The sequence below is a fragment of the Leopardus geoffroyi genome, chromosome D4 (genome assembly GCF_018350155.1).
Source record: "Leopardus geoffroyi isolate Oge1 chromosome D4, O.geoffroyi_Oge1_pat1.0, whole genome shotgun sequence".
NCBI lineage: Eukaryota > Metazoa > Chordata > Mammalia > Carnivora > Felidae > Leopardus > Leopardus geoffroyi.
Window position 1 is genome coordinate 80206139 of NC_059342.1, and position 17261 is coordinate 80223399.

The 17261-nt window shown below is 49.4% G+C and overlaps 1 long non-coding RNA gene across 1 annotated transcript; it reads right to left on the reverse strand.

Annotated features, from left to right (window-relative positions):
• Positions 1 to 2914: 2914 nt before the first annotated feature.
• Positions 2915 to 12280, reverse strand: LOC123593168. The gene is made up of 4 exons (XR_006710164.1): positions 11680 to 12280; positions 6987 to 7101; positions 5081 to 5172; positions 2915 to 3746 (listed from the first exon to the last, which is right to left on the reverse strand). It is a non-coding gene; the product is annotated as an uncharacterized LOC123593168 (long non-coding RNA).
• Positions 12281 to 17261: the final 4981 nt, after the last annotated feature.

Sequence of the window (17261 nt, forward strand, 5' to 3'; positions counted from 1 at the left end):
GCTGAAGCTTCACAAATGAGATTATGTATATATATATTTTAAACAACCCCTTTGACATTTTCATTTTAATATGTGAAACTCGGCTACTTGTCTCAGGGAAAGTTTATAGGAAAAAAAGCTTCCAGCTGGCTTTGGGGCTGCCCATAAAAATATACTGAAAACTGACTGGTTAGAGATGAGGGGCTGTCGGGGGATAGAGATCAGTGACGCCATAAAACCTGGTGAGGCCCACAGCATTTCGACAATTAGCTCTCTGGGCAAGAGGCTGCATTCTTCATTCCTTCCTGGTTCCTAGTCAAAGGATGGGGCCCAGAATCTCTTAAAGAGAAAACACAGCTTTCAAATAACAAACACGTCTTTGACCCAGGCAGGCTGTGATTCAAAGGGTTTCAAAGGGTGTGGGGGAGGGAAGGGTTTTCAAGAGCTTTAACTGCCCGGCCGATCAGAATGCCCCCAGCTCTCCCTCCCTGCCAGAGTTCCAAACGCTACCCCTGTCTCCACTCAAGTCTGACCTCCTCCAGGAAGCCCTCCTTGGTAACTCCAGCAAATCATGGGTTTGTTCAGCCCTCTGACTCTTTGACTTAAAACGCTCCAGAGGTGCCTCCTAGTGTCAGGGTCAAGTTCAACCGCCTTGTGATTTGGCCCCTTCCCGCCTCTGTGGCCTCTTATGCTCCCCACCCCCAGCCTTGATCCAGCGGTGCCAGACAACCTTCAGCTCCACCTTCTCCCCCCTCCTCTTGGGCCTCAGCATCTTGGACTGTACCCTTGCTTTGGCTGGGATTTTCCTCCTCCTTCTTTATGTGGCTGGGTGGTATTTACTCTCAAACTTAGCCCAGGCCTCTCCTCCAGAGGACAGGGGGGAGACAGTTTGAGTCTCCCAGGCCGGGTTAAGTGTTCCTGCAAGGGCTCCCCAGGGTACTCACCGCACTTAATGTGTACTCCGCTCCCTTCTGGGACCTTTGCTCATCTCTGTGTCTCTACATTCAGTACCGGCTCTGGCTCAGAGAAAGTGCTCAGTTTTGCAGTCCTGTGCCTCACACCTGGCAGCACATACTGAGATCACCTCGGGAGCCTTGAAACGCAGACACCTGCGTTCTCGTTCTGCAAGCTCAGATTTAATTGGTCGGGGGAGGGGGGGGAGGGCTGGGCCAGGGGTTGGGGAGCATGGGTTGAAAACTTCCCCAGGTGGTTCTTACGTGTGGCCAAGGTTGAACAGCACTGTGATTTATAGCACTTGACTTAGGACTTCCCCGGCAGCTCAGAGGAGCTGTACTCAGGGCACCTCTCACAGAGCATGACCTTGAACTCACAGCTCCATTGAACTTGCCACAGGTTGTGTTGAAAGAAGCACTATTCATGCTTCTACCTGGAGCAGTGGTGCTCAGTAGCTAGATACCCCCTGCCCTGCTGCACCCCCCTCCCAACCCTCCAGGCCTATTAGGAGGGACCACCTGCATCGCAATACTTGGGAGAAGGATGCCTGTCTGAGCCCCACCCCGGATCCAAGGAGCCCATCTGGGACCCCGCAATGTGAACAAGTTACTGGATGATTCTGATGCATGCCCGTGTGCTACAGCTCGGGGGTTCGAGCTCCCCAGGACTTGCAACGCCAGGCAAGGAAGTTAACAACATAAAGCGTCTTCAGGGAACCATGGGAGGGGATTGGAAAACTACTTAGCCCTAGCCAATCCTTGTTCTTTGGGAATGTGGGCCCCATGTTGTCATTCTCCGCCCCCCCCTTCTTTTTTAATAGACCTCCCAAATCTGGATTTTTCTGTGAAATCTAACAGTATAAAGTTGACAAGTGATTCAATCACGTTTTAAAAGTTTTTATTTAATTTCCAGTCAGTGAACACGTAGCATTAGTTTCGGGTATACAATATTCAGCGTTTCCATACACTTCTATCCATCACCCAGTGCTCATCACAAGTGCCCTCCTTAATCCCCATCACCTGTTTCACCCATCCCCCCCCCCCCCCCCCCCCCCCCCCCCCCCCGGTAAGCATCAGTCCTCCATAGTTAAGAGTCTGTTTCCGGAGCACCTGGGTGGCTCCATTGGTTGAGCGTCTGACTTCGGCTCAGGTCGTGATCTTGCCGTTCGTGGGTTCGAGCCCCGTGTCAGGTTCTGTGGTGACAGCTCAGAGCCTGGAGCCTGCCTTGGATGCTGTGTCTCCCTCTCTCTCTGCACTCCCCCACCCCCACTCATGCTCTGTCTCTCTCTCTGTCAAAAATGAACATTAAAAAAACAAAAGAGTCTGTTTCCTAGTTTGTCTCTCCCCTTGCTCATTTGTTTTGTTTCTTAAATTTCACATATGGGTGAAATCATATGATATCTGTCTTTCTCTGACAAATACACTTAGCATAATATACTGTAGCTCCAACCATGTCATTGCCAATGGCAAGATTCCAATTCCTTTTGATGGCTCAGTAATATTCCACGGTGTATGTTTTTTAAAAAAAATTTTTTTTTAACGTTTATTTACTTTTGAGACAGAGCATGAACGGGGGAGGGTCAGAGAGAGGGAGACACAGAATCTGAAATAGGCTTCAGGCTCTGAGCTGTCAGCACAGAGCCCGACGCGGGGCTCGAACTCACGGACCGTGAGATCATGACCTGAGCCGAAGTCGGCCGCTTAACCGACTGAGCCACCCAGGCACCCCTCCATGGTGTATGTTTTTTATCCATTCATCAGTCGTGGACACTTGGGCTGCTTCCGTAACTTGGCTATCATTTCTTTTTTTAATGTTTATTTATTTTTGAGAGAGAGAGAGAGACATACAGAGCACAAGTGGAGGAGGGGCAGAGAGAGAGAGAGAGGGAGACACAGACTCCGAAGCAGGCTCCAGGCTCTGAGCTGTCAGCACAGAGCCGGACGCGGGGGTCGAACTCATGAACATGAGATCATGACCTGGGCTGAAGTCAGATGCTCAACCGACTGAGCCCCCGGGTGCCCCTGTGATTTGCCTATTGTTGATAACGCTGGTATGAACATCTGGGTGCAAATACCCCCTTGTAATCCAATCAATTTAAATATCCTTCTCAGGCCAAACAAAGCTCACCCGAGGACTGCATTTAGCCAGTTGACTGTAAGTTTGCTGTAAATGTTTCCTACAAACACTGCATATGGATTAAGCCAGGGCGAGGCATGCTTGCCCTGTGCTGTCATCCTTTCCCTGCTGCAGAAAGGCTGCAGGACTTGGGCCAGCATGGAGGGCCTACGGGAAAGGTCCCCTGACACCTGTGTTGTATGTGCAGCGTTGTGGACATCGCTCCCTATGTTTGATGATGCTCTGTCTCTTCTGCGAACGCACCGGGAAAAGGCCTCTCTGGTCCTGGGACCTACGTGAGTCATGTTTCTCCTCTTGCAACTGGTTCATGGATCCCGAACAGCGTTTTGGCTGCTGGAAAGCTCAGAGGACAACCTGTAGCCTGTCTCTGTACCACGTAGGACCTCAAGGCCTGTACTTTGGATCGCTGTTTCATTCCTGGGCTCTTCTGACCTTTTCAACTTCTGTTTTCCATTTGTCACTCGTCCCGTGACCACACCTTTAAAATTTTAGTCTCTCAAACACAGAAGTTCTGTTATGTGTTTTCTGGAACAAGGCATGCTATAAATAAATAAGCCCATACAAAGTAGCAAGTGCTCAAAAAAAGGTTTGTTGAGTAAGTGACCGCTTAAATGATTCATCTTGCAGACCCACCCAGAGCCTTGCACAGCAGGTGTTCAGGAAACGAGGGCAGGATGCTACGGTGGAAAGCGACAGTTTAGAGATGGAGAGACAATAGGTCTGTCATTTCCCAGCCACTAGGACCTCACACAAATTATTTAACCTCTCTTAGCCTTCATTTTCCCACCTGTAAAATGGGGATAATCTCAGCACTCACCTTATTCGTCAGAGCTGTTGGAGGATTGAGTGGGATTATGTATGTAAAGTCCCTGGTACATAGCAGGCACTTGATAAATAGCGGCTGTGACTATTAATAAGAGCTCTCTCATATATGATGTCATTCTTTCATAGCCTAATTAATAAGGTGCAGTATGAGTGAGAATAGACTCTTGCTCTGCTCAAGCCCGCTAGAATCTGACAAAGAAGCCACATGTACACGCTGGGGAATAAAATGGAAATGAGTTCTGGGAAGGTCTCCAGTTCCTCAGCTCTCTGTCCCAAGTCTCTGCTTACCACGCCCAGGGCCCCTGTGGTTACAGCAGTGATGGCAGGTCGCTTCCTGTTGGAAGTGGGAGGGGGGGAGGTGAGGGGGGGGGGTGAGGGGGGCGGGCATCATTCTCCAGTGTGCTCAGGTGCTGAAGACCCTGTCCTGCCCCGTGCATAACTCAGCTCCCCAGCCCGAGTCCTGAACACCCCTTTTCTGGAAGCCTCTGGCAGTTTTCCCCAAGCTTTCCAGCTCCTTCCCTGGCCCTGAGCGGCCCCTTTCCTAGTGGTCACTTGGGAGCAAATTCATCATGAACAGTCATTTGCCCTCATTGCTTGATGGCCGCACCCCCACTGTAGGAAATTTGTGTCCTGTTGGTGTTCAGGGGGAGCACTTCCCGAGGACTGAACGGAGCACAGGGAGGGCAGTCCTCTGGGGACAGAACATCAGGTGAACAGTCAGGAACGTAGCCCTGTAGTATCGTGTTGGGTTAGGTAAATTCATCACAGATCTTCACCGCAGGAAGTGGCATTATGGGGAACGTAAGGTCTGCCTAAATGCCAAAAATTGATCCAGAGGGGGCATCGTTGTGGAGGGCAGAGGTTCCCAAAGTGTGGTCCCGGCACCAAGAGCATCAGCATCAACTGGGAATGTGTGATAAATGCAAATCACCCAACCCCACCCCAGAACTAGTGAGTCACAAAACCTGGGTGTGGGCCCAGCACTCTGTGTTCTAATAAGCCCCCAGGGTGATTTGGATGCACGTGCCGTTTGTAGACCACTGGAGTAGAGCCTGGGTTCTAGCTCCCAGCCTGAACTCCCTCATCTGTAAAGAAGGCCGGTGCTTCTACAGTAGGAGTCTGTCAGGGAAATGAGACTGATGTGGGAATCGGGCCTCACCCGGTGGGTGCCGAGCAATCCCCTCACCTGGTCAAGCATCAAGCCAACCTTGGAGTGTTGATTGCCACCCGGTGCTGCTCCGGGACGGGCACGGTCAGTCACAGACCCTAAGACAAGGGCTTCAGCAGGGAGGAGAAAAGAAGACAAAGTTACTGGAAACCTGATTGGAAGGGTTGGTTGGGCCCCTAAATGCCAACCTTAGGATTTTTATTTGAAATGTTTGGTTTTTTTTCTGCAACAGAAAAACAGGATCCTTGGGATTCCTGAGGCCCCTGGGGCCGCCTTGCCCCGGTCCTTCTAGACCACGTTGCAGTCCCAGGCAAGTCCCTGATGGGGCTGCTGGAAGGGCGCCTGCTGGCGCCCAGCGTCCACCCCTACACAGGTTAGCTCGCTCCCTCCGGTCAGGCCCTCCCTTCGCCCCCCTGGGTGGCGCTCCGGCAGGGGGTGGGTAAGGCGGGGCAGGAGGCCCCGGAGGCCTGGAGAGGCCCTGGCTGCCCCGGGAGGGCCTGGCGCGGTCCGGGAACCGGCTCCTGGGAGAGCAGAACCGCGTGCTCTGAATGCAGCGTCGCTCAACGCATTCCTTCTGGCTGCGGGTGCTGGGCGGCGCTGGGCCTGGCCCGAGCGGACCGAAGGGAGGAAGCCGACTGCGGCGATCGATCGGCCGGGCGCTGTACGGGTCGCCCCTGCCCCGTCCTCCTGCAAGAAAGCACGTTTATTTGTGCTCCTGTGTTGTCTGTCTCCCCAGCCACCCGGGGCGCGGGGCTGTTGACCACTGATTCCCGGGACTAGCACGGTGCCAGGAACTTAGTAGATGTTAGGAGGATTTGATGAGTCAACACTTCATAGACAATGTATTGGGAGAAGGCTTTAGGAATTTTCCCCCTTAAACCCAGCCCACAGTCCCCCAGAGCTCTCAGTTCCCTCCCACCTACCATTCCCAGGGGAAGCTTCCCTGTGTCAGGATCTCAGGGTGTGATCCCAGGGAATGGGCCCGGGCTTGGATACTCAGCTCCGCCCTTGATGACAGCTGGGCTCAGGGCCGCTAATAGGACTTGTCCAAAGTCACGGAGCTAGCAAGGAGCTCTCCCCCTCCCTCCCCCACTCCATCGGGATCTGAAGCCAGGTTATAGGACCCAGGTCCAGTGCTCTTTCTGTCTGAGCTCCACAAGGAGACAGGCCCTGCTGAAACTTTACCCTGGCATCCTGGGGGTTTTTCTCACTTGGATTCCAGAGTTGCTGAAACTCATAAAGGAATTGACTCCTTAAGAAAACAAAACAGGGGTGCCTGGGTGGCTCAGTCTGTTAAGCGTCTGACTTTGGCTCAGGTCATGATCTCACGGTGGGTGAGTTCGAGCCCTGCCTAGGGCTCTGTGCTGACAGCCTGGAGCCTGCTTTGGATTCTGTTTCTCTCTCTCTGTTCTCTCTCTGCCTGTTCTCTGTCTTTCAAAAAAAAAAAAAAAAAAAAAAAAAAAAAAAAAGAAAAAAGAAAAGAAAGAAAACAAAGCATAGCAACCTCCAGCAAGATTTTCAATAAAATCTTTTTTTCTTCAGCTTCATTGACGTATAGTCGACACATAAAATTGTGGGAGGTTTTTGAGCTCTAAAATTTAAGGGAGCCCAACGGCCTTAAACAGGGTCTGTGATTTTCCTGTTGTGTTTCTGCTCCAGCTATAGGAGCATGATCACGTGATTAACAGGCTCTTTGGTAACGCCCTGAAAGCCCTCCAGTTAAAATTAGGAACCTAATAGGGACGTCCCTTACCATTGTTATTCAACATTGATCTGCAAGCGTAAGCCACCCTTGTAAGATGTGAAGCCAGAAGGTGAGGGGGAGAAAAAGACACTATTACTGCTTAAGGACTCTGAAATTGGAGTTGATATCAACTATTTTATCTGATTCTTGTAGCACCTGAGCAAGCTGGGCAGTGCTTACTTGTATCTCGGTATTATTTTCGTAGTTTACGTGCAAGGGAATTAAACTTCGTAGATGATAAATCACTCGCTTGTGTTTATCCACCCAATGGTCCTGTGGCTCCAGAGTGCTACTGCTGTTGGAAAGGAGGCAAAATGAAGCTGAGTTAAAGAGGACCTGTTTGTGCCCCTTGGAAACCAAGAGAATTAACTGAAAAAGCTACTAGGATTAATAAGAGATGCAGTGAAGCGACTGGATAGGAAAGGTGATCACAGTCCTGTATATCTGTACCATCTACGTACCAACAAAACCACTAGAAAATAGAATTTTTATTAAGAAGATCTCAGTCGTAAAATACCAATGACAAAACTGAACAAGAAATCTGAAATATCTACAAGAAGAAACGACAAATTCTTATTGAGAAACACACAAAGAAATAAAGGGGGGTTCTGTCATACGATGGCCTTGGATGGGAAGACTGGATATTGTACAGATGTCAGCTTCCCTCGAGTTACATTGCAAGTTTAACGAGAGTCCAACAAGAAATCTTTGAAATATTTAATAACGTTTGTTGTATCTGGAAGAATAAAAAATCAAAATATGTTGAAAAATAAGTCATTAAAATTTCTTTTTAATGTTTATTTTAGAGAGAGAGGGAACAAGTGAGGGAAGGACAGAGAGAGAGAGGGAGACACAGAATCTGAAACAGGCTCCAGGCTCTGAGCTGTCAGCACAGAGCCCGACGCGGGGCTTGAACTCACAAGCCTTGAGATCAAGACCTGAGACGAAGTCAGATGCTTAACCGACTGAGCCACCCAGGCACCCCAAGAGTCATTTTTTAAGAAGAGTAATTCGATGTGTGAAGGAAAATAACAGCTGTCCTGGAACATTTTAGAACATACTAAAGCTATAAAAATCAAAACAGAGTGGAAAGGATGTAACAAATGGAAAAAAAAAAAAAAGATAAAAAAAAAAAACGCAACCGGCTCACAAACAGTCCTTATCACCTAGAGGCTTCAGTATATGATAAAGATAGCAGCACAAATCACCAGGTAAAGAATGGTTCCATAGGAAGGCTAGTACGATTGGCCAGCCATCTGGAAAAAAGTCAGAGCCTTGCCTCTCACTATACATAAAATAAATTTCTGATGGAGGAAAGAGTTTAAAAAAATGAGCCCATCCAAAGGGCTAGTATCCAAAATCTATAAAGAGCTCACCAAACTCCACACCCGAAAAACAAATAACCCAGTGAAGAAATGGGCAGAAAACATAAATAGACACTTCTCTAAAGAAGACATCCGGATGGCCAACAGGCACATGAAAAGATGCTCAACGTCGCTCCTCATCAGGGAAATACAAATCAAAGCCACACTCAGATAACACCTCACACCAGTCAGAGTGGCCAAAATGAACAAATCAGGAGACTATAGATGCTGGAGAGGATGTGGAGAAACGGGAACACTCTTGCACTGTTGGTGGGAATGCAAATTGGTGCAGCCACTCTGGAAAACAGTGTGGAGGTTCCTCAGAAAATTAAAAATAGACCTTACCCTATGACCCAGCAATAGCACTGCTAGGAATTTACCCAAGGGATACAGGAGTACTGATGCATAGGGGCACTTGTACCCCAATGTTTATAGCAGCACTCTCAACAATAGCCAAAATATGGAAAGAGCCTAAATGTCCATCAACTGATGAATGGATAAACAAATTGTGGTTTATATACACAATGGAGTACTATGTGGCAATGAGAAAGAATGAAATATGGCCCTTTGTAGCAACGTGGATGGAACTGGAGAGTGTGATGCTAAGTGAAATAAGCCATACAGAGAAAGACAGATACCGTATGTTTTCACTCTTATGTGGATCCTGAGACACTTAACAGAAACCCATGGGGGAGGGGAAGGAAAAAAAAAAGAGTTTAGAGTGGGAGAGACCCAAAGCATAAGAGACTGTTAAAAACTGAGAACAAACTGAGGGTTGATGGGGGGTGGGAGGGAGGGGAGGGTGGGTGATGGGTATTGAGGAGGGCACCTTTTGGGATGAGCACTGGGTGTTGTATGGAAACCAATTTGACAATAAATTTCATATATTGAAAAAAATAAAATAAAATAATGAGTCCATCAAAATTAAAAGAGAATCAAAATGACTCTTTTTCTACATTGGTTTTACATTTTACCCTTTTGTTTGGAAGTTGCAGAAATAGTCCAGAATCCTCAGGTACCCCATCACCTAGCTCTCCCCAGCGACAGCTTCTTATGTAACTATGGGACATTTTCAAAACCAGGAAATTGAAATTGGTACAATGCTATTAACAAACCACAGAACTTACTTGGATGAGGACATATTACACAATATGAAATACAATTCCATTTAATTTTTTTTAACATTTATTTATTTTGAGAAAGAGAGTGTGAGTGGGGGAGAGGGGCAGAGGGAGAAAAAAGGCAGAGAGAGAGAGGGAGAATTTTTTTTTTTTAATTTTTTTTTCAACGTTTTTTATCTATTTTTGGGACAGAGAGAGACAGAGCATGAACGGGGGAGGGGCAGAGAGAGAGGGAGACACAGAATCGGAAACAGGCTCCAGGCTCTGAGCCATCAGCCCAGAGCCCGACGCAGGACTCGAACTCACGGACCGCGAGATCGTGACCTGGCTGAAGTCAGACGCTTAACCGACTGCGCCACCCAGGCGCCCCAAGAGAGGGAGAATTTTAAGCAGGCTCCAAGCTCAGCTTGAAGGGCTTAATCCCACGATCCTGGGATCATGACCTGAGCTGAAATCAAGAGTCAGATGCTCAACCGACTGAGCCACCCAGTTGCTCCTAGATTTTTTCTTTTCAATTTTTTTAAAGTTTATTCTTTTATTTTGAGAGAGAGAGAGAGCCAGTGGCGTAGGGGCAGAGAGAAAGGGGAGAGACAACCATGAGCAATCTCTGCAGTGTCAGCGCGGAGCCCGATGTGGGGCTCGAACCCATGAACCGTGAGGTCATGACCTGAGCTGAAATCAAGAGTTGGGCACTTCACTGACTGAGCCGCCCAAGTGCCCCTATATTTTTTTTAATGGTATAGAAAACTGTCAATAGGAAATAGGAAATGCAAGGTAAAGAATGATGTACACATATCCCAATATTGATGATTGTGTGTGTGTCTGGTTCATCCATATCTGTACCTATACCCCATATCTATGTCTGGAAGGAAATATACCACCATGTTAATAGTAGTCATCTCTGAGTAGTCGGATGCTTTTCTGTATTTCCCCTTCCCTTTTAAAAGTAATGAGCAGCTATCACTTTTATAGTATTATTTTTCTTTTTTTTTTTTTTTTTTTTAATTTTTTTTTTTCAACGTTTATTTATTTTTGGGACAGAGAGAGACAGAGCATGAACGGGGGAGGGGCAGAGAGAGAGGGAGACACAGAATCGGAAACAGGCTCCAGGCTCTGAGCCATCAGCCCAGAGCCTGACGCGGGGCTCGAACTCACGGACCGCGAGATCGTGACCTGGCTGAAGTCGGACGCTTAACCGACTGCGCCACCCAGGCGCCCCTATAGTATTATTTTTCAATGGCTTTATTGAAGTATCATTTATTCGCCATAAAATATACCCTACCTTTATATTATTTTTAAATTACTATATAATCTGTCTGCTTAAAAACATATGTGTACTTAGAAAATAGAACGTGATTTAAAACTAAAAACGAGTCTAGACGGTATCAGTTAGGATTCCACCAAAGAAACAAAAATAATACACCAGTATGTATGTGCGTGTATATATATATATATGTATATATGTGTATATATATAATGTATATATATGTGTGTATATATATATATATATATATAAACACCACCGACTTGTACACTTTAAAGGGGTGAATTGTATGGCATGTGAATTATATCTCAATGAAGCCATTACCAAAAAAATTCCTGGCTCTGCCCCTCACAATAGCTGGAAGAGGGACATCCCCTGCCTCTGCCTCAGTTTCCTTCTCTTCAATGGCGATAGTGACAGCGGGGACCTCACGAGCTTGTTGTGTCAATGAGAATTACTTAACTGTTTCACACAGTGCTGGATACACCTGGAGCCCTTGGTAAATACTAACAACATGGAACATTCTCTAGGGCTGGGCACCAGCATCGGGCACCGTGCTAGGCAGGTTCCTGCATGAGGTCAGCACTCTTCCAAGTGCTAATGTGTGCAGACTGGGCAGGGGAGGAGACGAGGCCCAGAGCAGGCCAACCCAGAGCTCTCTAGGGGATGGGGCAGGGACTGGAAGCCAGGTATTCCTGATGCTGGAGTCTGGGTTCTGAGCCATCAGGCACTCTGGTTTTCATGTAGCTTTGCCTTTATGTTTGCATGGATTTTTTTTTTTTTTTTTTTTTTTTTTACTACTCGGACCCACTTTATTCTAGAAGATGTTGCCTGCACAGCCTGAAGCTAAGTTTCAGCCACACCCACCTCCTTCCAAACTGCTTCTGGCCTTTTCTCTTGCTTAGGATACTTTCCAAGGTATAAAATGCCCCCAGAGAAAGGCTGCCTGAGACCTGGCAAGCGGCCCGCGTTGGGTCCCCAGGGTCAGGCCTTTGGGAGGAAGGCTCAGACTCTGCTCAGCCCCCTCCTCGCTTGTAGAGACCTCCTGGCCTGGGCCTCGACATGGAAAACGCACAGATTATGATACTCTTTACTTGCCGTGGGATGTTGAGAGGCTTGCTTACCAGCCCTGAGAGGCTCCCAACGTAGAACCCGGTCCCCGGAGATCCCCGCTGGCAGGGAAATGGTGGCCTGGGGCTGGCCCACACCCAGCAAGCTTGAGAGCCAGCGGCGCTGAGGCTGCTAAAAATAAAAGTCAAGCCTCGCAGGGACGTGGGCCGGGCCGGAAGCGGGACTCGCCCCAGGGGGAGGGGCGTGGGAGAGGAGGGTCTTGATCTGACCCCCACCTGCAGGGTGGGTGGGGGGCTGATTCTTCTCCCCAGCACCAGCCCCCCGCCCCATCCCCAACTATAGCACAGGGGGTGGGGCCCGGTCTGCCCAGCCGAGCTCGAGGCAGTGAGAAAAGTCCACCTCGAGAGTGCTGACCCATGGGAATGCAGTGCGAGCTGCGTGTGTAATTCTGAATTTTCCAATATCGACACTTAAAGAAAGAAGCGGGGGAAATTAATTTTCATCATATAGTTAATCTAATATATTGAAATGCGGGTCATTTCAACGTGTCGTCAATATAAAAATTGTCATGAAATAAATTCTCTTTGCAGTGAGTCTTGGAAATGCGTGTATTTTACATTTATTTTTGAGAGACAGAGTGAGACAGAGTGTGAGTGGGGGAGGGGCAGAGAGAGAGGGAGACACAGAATCTGAAGCAGGCTCCAGGCTCTGAGCTGTCAGCACAGAGCCCGATGCAGGGCTTGAACCCACAGACCGTGAGATCACGACCTGAGCTGAAGTCGGAAGCTCAACCGACTGAGCCACCCAGGCGCCCCAAAGTGCGTGTATTAGACGTACAGCTCATCTCAATTTGGAGTGACCACATTTCAAGTGCAGCCTTAATTCCGAGTTGCTTCCGAGTTGCCGCGGTAACACAGTATCACAATCTCAGTGGCTCAAAACAGCATAAATGTATCATCTTAGGATTCTGGATGCTGCAAGTCTTGAAATGAGTTTTATGGGGGCTTTTAAAATCAAGGTGTTGGGGCGCCTGGGTGGCTCAGTCGGTTAAGCGTCCGACTTCGGTTCAGGTCATGATCTCACAGTTCGTGGGTTCAAGCCCTGCGTCAGGCTCTGTGCTGACAGCTCAGAGCCTGGAGCCTGTTTCATATTCTGTGTCTCCCTCTTTCTCTGACCCTCCCCTGTTCATGCTCTCTCTCTGTCTCAAAAATAAATAAATGTTAAAAAACAAATAAAAAAAAATAAAATCAAGGTGTTGGCAGAGCTGGGTTCTCGCTGGAGACTCTGGGGGAGAATTCCTTCCTTATCTTTTCCAGCTTCTGGGAGCCACCTGCATGCCGTCCATGTGTCCCTTCCTCCGCCTCCAAAGGGCATCATCACAACCCCTGCTTCCGTGGGCACATCTCCCCCCTGTTTTGGTTGTCTGTCGTTTTGCCTTCCCTGACTCTGATCCCCTGGACTCCCACCTATGAGGATTCTTGTGATCATATTGGGTCCACCCAGATGATCCATAACCTCCCTGTCCCGAGATCCTTAATCACATCTGCAAAGTCCCTTTGCCATGGAAGGCAGCGTAGGCACCCTTTCGGGGGTTAGGATGTGGAGGTCAGCCTGCCACATGTATCGGTGACTACCAGGCTGGATGGCACAGCTCTAGGGAATCGAGATGGAAAGTCTGGTCAGATCTCCTAGCTTCACAGTGCAGCCCAACCACTAACAGGCTGTGGGGCCTTGGGCGAGTCACTTCGTGTCCCTGCTTGACTCTACTTGCCTCGTGCATAAGATGGGGCTGATGATGCCCATGCCTGAGAAAATGCAACAAGGTACCAGGCACATAAGTGCTTGTTCAACTGCAAGAGGGGTGGCAATACGCCGGCAGGCTGGAGCCCGGGGCTGCCCCGTGCCGGGACACCTGACTGCTTGGAGGGTCCTCAGAGGCCATCGGTACAGCGGCCTTGTTTTACACATGGGAAAACCGAGGCGCAGAGCCGGAAGAGGCTTGCAAAAGGTTCCTAGTGATTTGGCAGCTGAGCCAGGGAGGGGACCCAGTGGGAACCTTTCCCATCCATGTCACATTGCCCAACCGCTATGAGTCTCAGTTTCCTCACCTGTAAAAGGCAACTCGTAACAGGCTCTGGTGAAGGTCAAAGGATGTCCAGGTGTGTCCAGGGTGTCCAGGTTTGAACGTGCTCTGGGGACAGAGGGTTGTGTGAAGGAAGGTCTCGATGACACCTGGGCACAGCGTTGAGTATCTCTCCAGGGCAAAGGCGGCTGTGCCCTCTGCCTCCCTGGCTTGCAGGCCTCTGGATACTTCGGAGGACCTCAAGGGACCTGTTGAGCATCCTCATAAGCTCTTCCTGTCTTTCTGTCTATTCTCCTCTCCGCCTTCTAGAACCAAGTCTGGGGAGCAGCAGGAAGCTGGCTTTCTCCTTGTTGACAAGGGGCCTGTAGCTCTTTCCTGGCAGGTGACCTCCCCAAGGCTCGGCTCTCACCTAGCTCTGCTCCTGTGCGGGCTGTGGATTGGTTGGGAGCAGGGGACCAGCTAAGTGCTCTTTGAGGCCTGGGGCTCTTGTTCTAGCTCTCCCGCTGGCTCGCCCTGCTGGCCTGGGCACCTGCCCTGGCCTCTCCGTGCCCAGCTGAACAGTGGGAGGCTGGGGTTTAGACCAGAGGTGCTTGCATTCTGGGGCACCCTCCACTGTCTTTCTGGGGGCCAACAGATAGCCTATTCCGGAGCCAAACTCTCCCCTGCACCAGTGGGCGGGGTCGGCCAGCTGGCAGGAGCCAGGGAGAAAGGCAGGAGTGGAGCAGGAACCCCAAGGTGGCTGTGGTCTGTGTCAGGTTCCCCCTCGGACCAGTGTTCCAGCTCCATCTTGAACCTTGCACGGGGCGGGGCTGTCCTTCAAGCTGCAGGGAGACCCCTGGGCCAGAAGGAGGTGTGGGCATGGGTGGTAAGGCTCTGAAAACTGCCTATCAGCTGTGTGTCCTTGGGGAACTTGCCTGGCCTCTCTGAACTTGTACCTTCATCTATAGAGTGAAGGAAATGATAACCTTCCTCCCAAGCCAGTTATCAATACTAAGTGTGGTCCTTGCAAGTAAAGCCAAGTAAAGTAGGTGCTCAATAAATAAGCTATCATCATTTTGTTACGGCTGTTTAAAAAATCAACTTGTGGTCTGCCCAGAACGAAAACCGGATCTCGCCCTTCTGTGTCATTTCCGCGACATTATGTGGATCAAGTCACTGGACTGTAGGGTTTGGACCTGGCATAGACTGATCTGGATCCAAGTTCTGGCTCCTGGCCCTTGTGTAACCTTGAGTGAATGATTTTTACTCCTCAGAGCTTGCGTTTCCTCCTCCATGAAACGGGAGAAAATCACCACACTTCCTCGTGGGGTTTTACGCAAGGTTCCTGAAGGGACGCACGCAAGCCCTCGGCACAGAGTCTGCTGCTCGGCGAGGCACCCATGGCTGTTTGGGATCCTTGTTTCTGTTTTCATTAGACTGGGACTCCACCGTGTACAAAGCTAGTGGTTTCTGCGACCCTGGCACCCTGGCCACAACACTGGGACATTAGAATTTTCAGCCACGTGGCACAAGTGAAAACTGAGGCTTCGTCAGTGTCTGCTCTCGAGCTCAGCAGGGAGGCAGGGTCAGTAGGGGAGAGCACGTCCTGTTTGCTGTGCTGGGGTTCAGAGGACAGATCCCAGAAGGCAGAGGACAGATCCCTGTCTCCTGGCCCAGGCTGTGGGTGTGGTGTCCCGCCCACCAGCTTCTGGACGTGTTGTCTCTTCCAGACCCACAAAGCCAATCCTGTCCTGGGACTTCCCCCGGAGCCCCGCTGGCACGCCATGCAGGAGAGAGAAGAGTCCAGACCTTCAGTTGGGGGCTCACCCCTCAGAAGTGCAACCTCATGTGGGTCACTGCGCTTCTCTGTGCCTCCGTTTCTCCATCGGAGTGGGATTCCCATCAAAAGGGTGCATCCCTATTCCACCACTTACCTGGAGTGGCCTTGAGAAAGTTACTTCCCTTTTCTTAATTTCTGTGCCTTTGCCTATAAAAAGAGGCTAATGGTAAAATGTTACAGTGGGATGTCAATGAAAACAGGAGGGCATAAAGCTGTCATTGCTATGATTTTCGCTGCATAATTAAAAGTCTACGTGTGTCTGCATCCACTGTTTCAAAAAAGACAAAGAAAATGTACTAAAACGTCTCTAGTCCCTCTGGACGCTGGGCTCATGGGTGACTTTTACTTCCTTCTATATATTACTTTTGTAGTTTTTTTTTTCTAGTTTTTCTACAATGAGTGTGTGTCTCTTCCAGTAAGAAATGAGCAATTAAAGGCCTAAAAAATAGCTGTCCCTACTATTCAGGGTTGTTAGCGGACCACAGTGGGGAGACGGCTGGTGAGCCCCCAGCCGTGGGCAAATGCTCTCGGTGCTGACCGTGCTCACCCTCTCCTCCTAAGGGCGGTCGGGGTTGGCATCAGGGTCGGGGTGTGCCCACAGGGCTGGCCCCTGTGGATGGCAGCGGAGGGACCCGTTGCCTCTTGAGGCCTCCCATGAGGATGTGACCTCATCGTGGCAGAAGACACAGACTTCAGCCAAAGGGAAGCTTGAAGAGGAAGGAAAATAACATGAAACCAAAGACCCGACTCCTAATTCCAGCTGTCTCCTCCACTCCCCTGCTCCCACTTGACCTTGCACAAGGCACCTGGCTTCTTCGGCCTCAGCTTCCCAATCTTTAAGACGGGGTGACATGGTGCCCGCCTCACGGGGGAGCTGTGGGGACCCAAGAAACAGTGGCTTTGCCTCCACCTTGCCTTCCCTCCCCTGGAATCACCTGAGAGAGGAGAGGTGAGGTGACAAGTCAGGTGACAGGGCACTAATCTCAGGGCTTTGCTGGAAAACACATGGGTGAATGTTTTATCTTATTTTTTAAATTTTTTTTTTTTTTTTTTTTTTTTTTTTTTTTTAATTTTGAAAGAGAGAGAGAGAGACAGAATCTGAAGCAGGCTCCTGGCTCTGAGCTGTCAGCACAGAGCCCGACGCGGGGCTCCAACCCATGAACTGTGAGATCATGATCTGAGCCGAAGTCGGACGCTTAACCGACTGAGCCACCCAGGCGCCCCTCTTGCCTCTTTCTAATGTGGGAAATTCTCCTTCTTTTTTTAATTGTATCTGAAACATTTTATATTCTTCAACAGAGATGAAGGGGATTCATCTCTGATGAGTAATTTAGTATGCATGGTAAGCCTACTCTGGTTATTTTCAACAATTGTCTGTTTGGACTTATTAGTTGTCCTTTGGTTTTACCACTGCTTGCCCTACATCAGTTGTCAAATATTTCAATTTTTTAAAATATTTATTTATTTTCGAGAGAGAGAGAGAGAGAGAGAGCATACGTATGGCAGGGGCAGAGAGAGAGAGGAAGGCAAGAATCTGAAGCAGGCTCCAGGCTCTGAGCAGTCAGCACAGAGCCCAACGCAGGGCTCGAACCCACGAACCGTGAGATCATGACCTAAGCTGAAGTCCAACGCTTAACTGACTGAGCCACCCAGGCGCCCCGTTGAATGTTTTAAATCATCGTCTTGTCCTGCTGTTAACAGCCCAAAGGATCACCTGCGGGCCATCTGAGAAC